Genomic DNA, 10,771 nt, shown 5'->3' with positions numbered 1-10,771 from the left:
GATTTAAGCTATTTATTCAACATCAATTTTGGTAACAGCCAACATTAAAACCTGATACAGGCCTACTCTGTGCCGTCTTCCTTGCTAACAGTCCCCATGAATTTTCTCTGTGTTGTAGGTTATGTTCAACACTGGGAAGCAGCCGAGCTTTCTGATTCTGTCTGTTGTCCTTTATTCCGTGTGAGGACTAAGTTTTATTCCAGTTCACATGGTTTCAGTGGCTGCTTTGGGAAAATAGATGTATGCAAAAAGTACCTGCCTGTATTTGCTTTTTCTCTGTGCCACACCCTCTGTAAGTCACAGGACATATACAGCTCTTAGGTAGTCGTAGTGCTTGGCTCTGTTCAAGAGTATATTCTGAAACAGGCTCCCAGGCCAAAACTGGGAAATTACTTAAGAAGCTGATAGGTTGGACAATTGCAGATTATCATGGTGACAAGACCATATTCTCATGCTCTACACAAGTTTGTTGAGAATTTAAATTATCTGAACTAGTCATAAGTGAATAATTTCTATAAAAAGTATTCAGGAAAACATGATGGTAAAACAAATTATGGGAAATTCAGAGGTGTTTTATCCCTGATTTAATCACACTGATGACTAGTCTTGAATTCTTGGGTTATCTGAATTTAGTTTATGTGTGTATTATAGATACGTATGTCAATATTAATCCTATATTTTTAAAAAGGAAAAAGTTTTGTCAGAAAACACTTAATATTTTTGTATGAGCCAGTGTTTTACTGTGTTGAATTTCACACTGATAAATTGGGTATTGGTTTGTGTGAAAAACCTAAATGTCTGGGTTTTACCTTCCCTAGCAAATGTTTCATAGTATAATAAACTTAATAATCAGGTAGCCATGTGCCCCTCCACCATTTTGCTTGGAAAGATGAGGAAAGGTGAACAGCAGATTTCCACCTTTGCAACATGACTTGTTTTAACAATCAGATCAGGCATTTGCCTGGAAGACATGAAGAAAGAGGTTAATGACAGACTTGTGTCAATATGAAAATTCTTTCAGTTCTTGACAGGAAGCGACAGCCCAAGCTTGCCTGGCTTCCCAGATGTGAGCAATGAAGCCAGGTTGCTTCAGAGTTCAGAAGCATCTAAGGGGATTTCAGGTACATCATTTCTGAAATGTGTTCTAGCTTTAGCGTTTTAGATTCTGTCTCCCCTTTTCCCCCATTCAGTCTGGGCCATAGTGACTAAAGCTTTCAAATGAGAGTAGTTGGAAAAAGTACCATGTGTATGTGTAGATTATTTTTCTCCTCAACTGAACAGCATTGATCTACTGCATTTTGCTGAGTTTTACCCTGACTTGCCTAGAGGAAACTGGGATAGCTAGCAATGGAATTGTAGTCTGCTGGTTGCTTAACAGTATAGGCCACCTGGGTTCAAGTTGAGGCTGTGTGACTTCAAACAAATTACTTAGCCTCCATAAGGGTCAGGTTTTCTCTTCTGTAAAGGGGTTAAGAATAATTGGTAGCGCACCCCCCCCCCCCCCCCCGCAGAGTTGTACGGAAGGTTAGTTGATATTTGACAGCTGGTGTTAAGTAAGGGCTTAATAAGTGTAAATACCTATTAAAAAAAAGTCTTGGGGAAAAAATTGAGCTCTTCTAATTCCCAAAATGGATCCTTACTTGGAGAGGATAGTTTGGAAGAGACTCTTAAAGATAAGAATATTAGCTAAATTATCAGATTCTCCTTTCTGATTAGATCCCCCTTTTATTCTTGTAAATGTAATGGTCTTTCTTTGGTAAATGAATGGGTGAAATGAACAATTTACAAGGTTGGTACATACATGTCTAGCTCTGTGAGCAAAAGGGTTGTAAATCTCAAAGCCCTTGCACTCCTGATATTCTGACAATACACTGTCTCCAAGGAAGAGATGCCTGACTAGCAGCACATAAAGCTTTCCTCTCGATATTTGTGATGATTCTAAAAGAAGAAATATAACTAAGCCATAACTAGTCGTGATTAAAATTGTCTGTCCCTACCAGTGTTCTTAAATGCAAATTGAAAAATTGGTGAGGTTTTAGTTTTTACCTACTATATACATAACATGATTTAAGTTATAAATTATCAGTTGGTGGCTGAATAAATTGGTGTAACATATTGACAGAGTATATGAGACATATTTCATGATGTGTGTCAAGTGCCATGAGTTCACATCACATTCCAGATAATGGAATTTATGTAAGAAAAATATGTCTGTCTTTGAAATTGTCAATTTCTTTGGAAAGTCCTAAGGTGTATATCAGTAACTAAATGGATGGTTATGATGTCCTTGTGGTATAAACATGGCACAATGTTAAACAAGCAGAACACAAACTACTATGATACATGTCTGTCTATGTGTATATATATATATATATATATATACACACACACACACATACATACATATATATACATACATACATATATACATACATCTATATACACTACATACACATATATACATACATATATATGTATGTATATATATATATACACACACACATATATATGCATAATGCCTATAACACACTCACATTGGGGGAAAGAACATACACAAATAGGCTAATCACTTTGTGACCATAATTAGAGATGACTTTTTCTATATTTTTTCCATATCCTAAATTTTCTTAATGTGATGATAACTTTTATACTAAAAGAAAATATTTAATGTAGGAGATACTACTGGTTTACAGAGGGGAAAAAAAAATAGTACATTTGATCTAGAAGTGTTCTGACAAGAAACACATGACTCCTAAGAAAATGAAGCTGATGATTATTACAAGCAGGTTACTTTTTCCTGTTTCTTCGATAGTTGCATCTGGTGAAAGGGAGGGGAGTAAGACCTGGACCTCAAGAGCACAGTGCTCTCAAGGCATGATCTTGCTGCTGCTGGACCAGAGCTGTGGAGCATAGAGTCCACGGGCTGCCTGTGCCAGCCTCCAGTGCTGTCTTCCTGGAGACAGTCCTCTTGGGGACAGCATTCCTGTAGTTCCCCCTCTGATCATTATTTAGCTGCAAGTGAATGTTTAACTCAGAAAGCTAGAGCGTTCGGCACTTACCCACATCACAGTGTTGCAGTCTTAAGCGTTATCTTACTGAAATCAGCATCGGAAAAAAATTCATTGATGTCACACAAAGGAGAATTTGCTTGTCTGCACAGCTATCATTTATTTACCAGCGAGTATTTATTGGACTCTTACTATGTCACAGGCACTGTTCTAGGCTTTGAGAATCCAACCATGAACAAAACACGATAGGTCTTCCCATGCGTTTACATTCTAGTGGCAGAAGAAGGACCGTGAACAGTAAGTTCTAAGGAAAGTAGCAGTATTTTTTTTTTTTTAAACCATCTTGTGCCTATTTGCTGGATAGAGGAGATAATAACAGTGAGCAAAATTTGATTCCTGGCACTCACAGCTTCTAGTGTAGTGGGAAGGACTGTGTAGTCAGTGTTGTAGGGCAGAACATGGGGAATTTTTTAACCCAACCTCAAGAGGGCCCTCAAAAGGACAAAAAGTATATTTCTTTGCAAGTTAACTTCTCTGAACCTCTTTGGTAAAATGAACATAGTAAAATTGTGAGGATTAAGTGTGGAAGTACTTGGCGTGCTGCTGGGTATATAGTAGCATTACATTGAGCTCATAGTGTTAAAAATTAAGTGGCAAGTGGCAAGTCACCAACCAGAACAAGAAGGAATAAACAGCTGCTAACATATGTATGGCTCATCAGAGTTTTCAAAGGCCTTTCAAGTATATTCTATCATCTGAGTCACACAAAATCCTGGGGAGGTGGGTGTAATGGAAAATACCCTTTAGTTGGGTCTTCATACCAGCAGGGCATCTCCCCTGCTGTCAGAAGAGTGCAAAGCAAGACTGCAGACAGCTCAGTGGCTAGAGCTAAGGTACCTAATGGAAGAGGCCGAATCCTGGGTAATCTTGGAACAGTGACCAAACCAATCACTTGGGTCCTACACCAAAAGAAGTAAAATGGTCCTGTCCCCAATGTATTCACAATATAATTTAGAGTCCTTTTCCTTGGCTTTGGAATTCATAATGTGATTTCTTCACTTGTGGATTTCCTTTCCTAATATGCTTTACTAATTCCAGAATTAAAAGTTTGCACTTCCTGAGCTTACCCTGGCCAGGTCCCAAGAGGAAGTGGCCAGCAGCCATTAAGAAGCCAGGAGGAGAACTGGGCTGGGATTACAAATCACCTGGTGTGCTAACAATCTGTACATCAATAATTATCAAGAGAAGGCTTCTAATGGTTCTTGTCGTTGTGATTCATCTTTCTTTCCTTTCTCACTGCTTTATTTTTTATCCCTTTTAAGACCAAAAAAATAGGCCTGGGTGCTTTTATGTCAGGCCCTGTTTATTTATATACTCTTCTCAAAAGGGGAGCTTTACTTTTGATTAACAACCCTTCTTTTAAATTCCAGGTACCATCTTGTTTCTCAAATGCTGAGAATGAGCAAGATCAGGCCTGCAGTAGGGGGTCAAGTGAGCTAGGCACTTGGAGAGGGTTCCTAAACTTCTGCCTGTGCCCTAGCCCCTCCCTCCCCTTCCCCATTCCTACCCCCACATGCTTCCTCAGCTGCCCAAATGGGTAGACTGAACAGCTTTCCCGTTTCTCCTTTCATCCCCTCCTCTTTCTCCCCTGCCATAGGCTTGTCTTTTAACAGCCTCCCTACCTCTGTTCTCACCACCCCCCATCTAACCTCAACACTGATGCCAAAATGATTTTTTGGCAGTCTCTCAGCCGCTTTTATAACTTCACATAAAAGCAATAAAGATAAAAATAATAAAACTCATCTAATCATGTCACTCCTCTGCCTAATATTCTGTAGTTTGAGGTTAAAGTCCAATCTCAGTTTGACCCCTGCCCAGAGCCCTTCTCTGTCAGCTATCAGCACCTGTGGACTGCTTCAGTCTTATCTCCTGCCAGTCCTCAGCCGCACCCTGCTCTTGAGCCAGCTGAATTTCTTAGTAATGCTGGCTCTAGTTCCACACCTCCCTGCCTTCCTACATGCTGACTTGTGCCTGGAAACCCCTCCCTCCTCTCTCTGCACCAACTCCTATTCATCCTTTGCAATTTGGTTCATGTCTTTTAAAGGAGGCCATGCTGATTCCCCAATTTGTTTTCAATTGCCCTTAGGTCTACAGCACCGAGAATGATTCTGTGTCAAGTCCCAGGTCTCTGGGTACAAATTCCAGGTAGGCCACTTACTAATTCTGAGTCCTTAAGCAAGTTACTTAACCTCTAGGCCACACTTTATACATCCATAAATATGCACTAATAGACAAAGGGCTGAAAGAACTTACCTTATAGGGTTGCCATGAGGATTAAATATGGCAATGTCTGTAAGACCCTTAGCATAGCACCTGACAGAATAATGCTCAGTAAGAATTATTGCCACCTCTGTCCTAGATCTTCCTACTGCCAAAGAAGAATTTTCAAAATGGTAAAATAACTCTCATATAGTTATAAAATGCACATGTTTATATAACTCATTAAGGAGGGAACCAGTAAGGTCTTACAACTGTTTCAACTGAGAATTGGATTTATGGAGATTTATTCTCTACTGGACAAAATGCATTTGCATTGCCATGAACCAGGAACAATTTGCGTCATACATCAGACAGGGAGCACCTGCACCACTGTCAGCCCTCCACAGGTTAGCTTCCATCTCTGCAGAGCTGAAATGTAGCCCAGCAGAAGACAGATGCAGACGTCCCCATAGAACCAGGTGGCCTGGAACCCTAGACAACACCCAGCATCCCATCAAGAGAACACCCAGGAATCCTTTGCCCATTTGTAAAACCTCACAATTTTTCCTACCACAATAGTTGCACTATTTTTTGCCTTTCTAAACACCCAAATCCCACCAGCTATGAGTTGCTTAAGATGAGAGGGAGCAACATGCAAACTCCTTGATCCCTTTTGATCTTAGGGGCTGGAGAAGCTTCTGCAGGAGATGACATTTGAGCTGGGTAGAGGACAGGAAGGCTACATATCTCCTGGAGAACAGTGTCCACTGTGTGGGGCCATGGCAGAAATGACTGGCAAGCAGGTGTTAAACATAGACCATATGCCAGGCCCTGGGCTAGGCTAGAAAGACAGATGAATGAAGCCTGATCTCTGTTTTCAAGAAGCACTCCATTGCAGGCAATAAAAGGAGATCAAGGCTTACAACACAGTATGAGGAGGGCCCTAAAACCCACAAGCCAAACTTTAGAAACTCAAGTAAATTGCTGGGCCCAGGTTTGATGAAGGACCAAAGACAGGAGATTGCTGGGAGCCTCTGGGCAGCCTCCGAGAAATCAATGAAAAAATATCTGTTCTACGCTCATTGTCAGACCTGCTCTTGCTCTTCATCAGACTTTTCTGGCCAGGTGGGTGGCAATGTAGAAGTAGGGTGAGTTCCCTCAAATCTCTGGGAATGGAAGTCCTCACTATGGGCAGGGGCAACCCGGAAGCATTTCCAAAGTCTTACTTCAGGAACTAGCGCACAAAGCCATTGCATAGAAAATAGTCCTTGCCAGCTGAAAGGCAGTATGTTGAAAGGGGGCTAATCAACAAGGAAACTCAGGACAATGTGTTCTCTTCTGGAATTTAAGGTCTGTGAGGCAGGGAGTATCTGAATTTGCTTATTATCTGATAGGACTCATTTGTTGAATATATAAAAAGAAAGAATGAATGAATGGGGACTCCAGAGGATTTGTCCAGGGAGAGGAAACTGGATGACTGGCTGCCCTGCTCTGCCCTCAGAGGTAGTCAGCTAAAGACCGGCAGCATTGACATACTCGAAGCACCAACCAACTCCTTTGATTTACTTTTCTCCTCGCTTGGCTTCCTCTATATGTTTAGTTACCTGATAGGAGATGATAAACTCAGCACGTCGGCAGGAACACTCAATCTGAGTGCCTGCCATACTCTCCCTGTGAATTCTGGTATATACCGTCCGTCAGGCTCCGGGCTCCATTCAACCCTGGGATACCGACAAGACCAAAGCACTGTAAGTTCACCAAGGCGGTGCCACCCACATTAGCCTCCTGACCCACAGGCCTGGTGGCACCTCCACTGTACCATCTGCCTCTTTTGATGTTGCACCCATCACTGAAGTGTTTCTCCGAACACTGCTGATCTGTTAACCACGCGAAGTGGCTGGGCGGGCTTACAGGCATGGGCTGGGCTCACTGCCATGGCGGGTCCTGAGAAGGCAGCACAAGTGGGGCCAGTTCCTGGGGACCGTCCCAGAGGTTGGGGCTGACTCAGATGGGTTGTGTGGGGCAGGGAGGCTGCTGAGAGAGCCAAACTGTGTGGGCACCACGTTGATCACGTCGGGCACCTGGCACACCTCAAAGCATTTCCACTGAGGCAAGGGGGTGTGGTGGCCCCGGACTCAGAGACACCTGGGTTCAGAGCCTGGCTCTACCACCCTCTGGCCATGGGTATTTTGAGCAGAAAGTGACTAATACAGGGGGTTGGGTGCGCATGGGATGGTTGGAGTGGCTGGATGGGGGAGGAGAGGAGGGGAGGCTGAGGCTTGAGAGGATCTGCTCCCCTGGCCTGAGCAGCACAGGCAGGTGGGCGTCTGGAGCTTGCCTCGGGCACTCCCAGTTAGGGGACACGCCGACATGGCCGTGATCCAGGGAGCAGGCAGGGCCTCCCCCACCAGGGGTGACCGCACCCTGGACACCAGTGCAGGAAAGGATGCGCGTCTGCAGGAGCCTGCCTGTCAGAAGGGAGCGGCCAAGGCACAGGAAGGCGGCCTCTGGCTCCTTCCACCTTCAAGTCCCACGTGAGGGTCTCAGCGCTGGCTCACGATAGGCACCCACCACTCTGGAAGGAGGCAGTCTGGGAAATGGAGCTTTATTTAGCTTTCTACCTGCAAAGGACAGGAAATACGTGGGACCGGGTCCCTCAGCCCCATGAGGGTCAAGCACCTTTAAGCCTGGAGAGCGCTCACCACTCCAGGCACACAGCACTTGCTGGCTGGAGGCGGCTCTGGTGAGGCTCCTGTGGTGACGGCTACATGGCTGCTGGGTGGCTGCCAGGTGGCAGCTCAGGGCTAGGCCCCAGGAGATACACCCGCAAACAAGACAGGGCCTGACCCTGAAGATGCGATGGCCCCCCAGGGGCAGCAGAAACTGGAATCATCAAGGAAAGTGATCGGTGTAACCGTGTGTGTGAAAAGCCTGGGGTCACAGGGAGCTGAGAGCACAGGGGGCCCACCTGGGCCAGTCTGGGGGTGGGAAGCGGAATGGTAAAAGCCAGCTTTCCAGTAGTAGCAGAGTCTAATGCAAAGCTTAAAGGGAAAACTACAAATTAACCAAATCCAAATTAAGTAGGAGGGAACAAAGGGCGTGTGTGTGTGAGAGAGAGACACAATGCTATTTCAGTCTTAAGGGAGCATATGTATATCTACAAACCCCTGGAAGATGGGGGGTGCTTGGCATTTTCCACCAGTGGACAGTTCAGTCTGACCAGTGCACAGAGTGATGAGTGAGGGCAGTGGGTAAGAAACAAAATTGGGGGGGAAAGCAGGGAACTGGAGACCTCAAGGGGCTTCCACATCATTTTGAAGAATTTGAGTTTATCCTGTGGGCAATGGGGAGCCATAGCAGGCATTTAAGCAGGGAGAGAATCACCATTCTGGTTTCTGAAATATCACTTCAGTGCAGTTTGTGCTGCAGGCTGGAGAGGGCAGGACTGCGGGCAAAGATCTCAACGACGATATTGCAGCTGTCTGGGCTGAAGATCATGGCTGCCAAGAGGAGGACTAGGGAAAAGACAAGGCAGGTTGTTGGGAGTTTAGGGAGGCGGAGCAACCGGGAGGGGGTGGGAGTGGGAGCAGAGAGAAACCTGGGGTGGCTGCCAGGTTTCAACACCAGCTACACCCAGAAGGGTGGGCCCCCACCAACTCCTGGCACTTGATCCTGGGGTGGTGCCCACCTACAGGCTCCCTGCCTCTGAACTGAGCTGAGTTCACAGAAAGCCTCTTCCCTCCCGTGAACCTTATGGCCTACATGCAATTCAATGCCACCAACGTTTATTAAGCAGCTATCATGTGCCAGGAAGCAGGGAGGCTTCTCCCTTTCTCACCTAAGGGGTTTTAAACTGGATGACTAAGAGACTCGGGAGTAGGGATGGGAGGTTGAATGTGGGCAGGGAGAAGCTGTGGAACATAGCCCACATTCAGGCCTTCCCTCTTCTCCTTGTGTAGGAGGTGTCTTGACCCATGACCTCTCACCCCCTATGATAGAAGGATACAAGGGGAATCAGCAGAGCCTTAGACAAAGTCCTTGGGTCCCAACCTCTACTGGAACAGGCAGCCACCCCTGGTCTCTTTCTCCTCACAGAGTTCTGCGTTCCATCTGCCATGAGGCCCAGATGGAAGGAGAGATCCATCTGCACATTCACAGATAGGACTTGCTGTCTGCCATTCAATAGATTCACTCCTTGGAACCAAGGCATTTTCCCAGAGGCTGTTAACAGGAAGATATTAGCCCATTATTGCCTGGGTAATATATTAACTCCTTACCAATGCAGTAGCATGGTAGTGCAGGCAAATTATAGGATTGCTTTTGTCTGAGCCCAGAAGGGAGGCCTGCTTTTTAGAAAGGTGAGAGGCCTGGAGCCACCCTCTGGGGGTCCGGGCACTGGAAAACCATGATAGGAACAGCGTTTACTATTGATGGAATGAACGAACACACTATGTTTCTAATTTCTCAATCTCCATAATTCTGTAAGGTGATTATTGTTCCCATTTTGCAGATGATGAAACTAAGTTTCAGTTAGGTTCTGAAATTTGCTTATTTAGGGTCACATGGCTAACTAGGTCGGTGAACTAGAATTTTAACCAACCCAAACCTGATGCCAATGCCTTTTTCTAAATGACTACATGGTAATTAAGCCTTGCTCCCTGGACCCCTTGTGCGCTGCTAGGTCCTGCTGCTCCCTAGAGTAGTCATATCCCAGAAGGAGGTTATTCTCTCAAATCTTTCTCATGGTTGTTTGGCTTGGCCTGGGAATGGAAGCTCCTGGAAGAGACGAAGTGTACAGAACCAAGGAAGGGAAGGTCTGCTGGGAAGAAGCCTGAACCAGGACAGCAGGGATTGAAGATGGGAGCCCTGGGAGGCTCTGTCCTTATTCACCCCTCCCCCGCAGGGGGTCTCCTAGGCCCTGCAACATCCTGCTTTTGTCCCCAACCTGTTTCAGGACCCTAGGAACAGTCCTTCTCCTACTCTGGCGCTGAGAAACCTCAGGACTTCCTCATCCTGCTCTGGGACACTGTCCAGGGCCTCAGCCTACTAGCCTGGGGCTCCCACCCTGGGTTTAATTCCAGCAACCCTAATGCTCTCCAATCCCCGGCTGAGACGCCAGGCCAGGGTACAGCCTGCAGAGCTTATTCATGTGCGGTAGCTGCCCAGTGACCAAGGGGATGGGGGGGGGGGGGCGGGGGGAGACAGAGAAGCCTCTAAGGCCCCTGGTAGCTGTCTCCCAAGCAGGGGAGGAAAAAGTATTTTTCCTCTACACTTCTGAGTTTGTGACTGAGACCCCTGTAATAAAAGGCAGTTTAGCCAGAGAAAAACAAGTTTATTCACATGTATACCTCATGTGTATATTTGGGACAAGAGAAAAACAAGTTAACCCTCGCAGGTGGCCTAAACCAGAAGCTTAAATACCATCTTCAGCTAAAGACAAAAGAACAAAAAGGTGAGAGGGGGGAGGTCTGTATGGGAGATTAGCAGGGAAAGCAGGGTAAACA

General features: G+C 45.5%; 1 long non-coding RNA gene across 1 annotated transcript; it reads left to right on the top strand.

Annotated features, from left to right (window-relative positions):
- LOC123598470 lies at positions 1-10,075 on the top strand. The gene is made up of 4 exons (XR_006712615.1): positions 1-1,121; positions 3,211-5,213; positions 6,868-7,015; positions 9,363-10,075. It is a non-coding gene; the product is annotated as an uncharacterized LOC123598470 (long non-coding RNA).
- Positions 10,076-10,771: the final 696 nt, after the last annotated feature.

The sequence above is a fragment of the Leopardus geoffroyi genome, chromosome C1 (genome assembly GCF_018350155.1).
Source record: "Leopardus geoffroyi isolate Oge1 chromosome C1, O.geoffroyi_Oge1_pat1.0, whole genome shotgun sequence".
Taxonomy (NCBI): domain Eukaryota; kingdom Metazoa; phylum Chordata; class Mammalia; order Carnivora; family Felidae; genus Leopardus; species Leopardus geoffroyi.
This window is presented reverse-complemented; position numbering and strand designations above follow the sequence as displayed.